The following is a 255-nucleotide window of genomic DNA, read 5'->3' on the forward strand; positions in this document are numbered from 1 at the left end:
TTTATGGTTTCTCAGGGAAGGTTATTTTATGATACATAATAATAAGTTGTGAGCATGCAAACGTGGTGTAGTGCTATTTTATTGTGTTTATTGTAATTGTAGACAATACACGCGCCGGTCTACACGATTCAGTTCGTTTAGGAGGCGGGCTTCTTCAACTCTGCGTGCCTTTGACAACTTGAGCTAAGATGGATACAACGTCTCAGCAGAAGGATTGAATTTCATTCAATAACAATTCTCCCCACACCGGTAGCA

Source organism: Aplysia californica, unplaced genomic scaffold (assembly GCF_000002075.1).
Source record: "Aplysia californica isolate F4 #8 unplaced genomic scaffold, AplCal3.0 scaffold00061, whole genome shotgun sequence".
Lineage (NCBI taxonomy): Eukaryota > Metazoa > Mollusca > Gastropoda > Aplysiida > Aplysiidae > Aplysia > Aplysia californica.